The sequence below is a fragment of the Dipodomys ordii genome, unplaced genomic scaffold, assembly GCF_000151885.1.
Source record: "Dipodomys ordii isolate 6190 unplaced genomic scaffold, Dord_2.0 Scaffold20, whole genome shotgun sequence".
NCBI lineage: Eukaryota > Metazoa > Chordata > Mammalia > Rodentia > Heteromyidae > Dipodomys > Dipodomys ordii.
Window position 1 is genome coordinate 17990940 of NW_012267236.1, and position 355 is coordinate 17991294.

Here is a 355-nt window from a genome sequence, read left to right on the forward strand (position 1 = left end):
CAGTGTTTGTAGAGCTATTTGGGAACTCTCTTCTGGATTATTCGTTATCTGTTCTGACCCTTGATTATCAAGATTGGGAATTGAGATATCCGAATTTGCTGTTTTTCTTGTGTTTTTCCGGCTTACTCTGCCCATTTGAGATGAAAATAGCACCAGTTTTGAGCTAGGACACTATCTTAAGGCAACCATCAATCATAGTTTGCTTTTGTACAGTCAATAGTCTACAGATACAATCTAGTTCAACAGATACATCTATTTAACATCAAACAAGTATATGTTAATGGGCTTCAAACCGCAGAGAAGAATTTGGAAAACCAGAAATTATTAGGGTTAGGGAGAGATGTGGGTAAAAAAT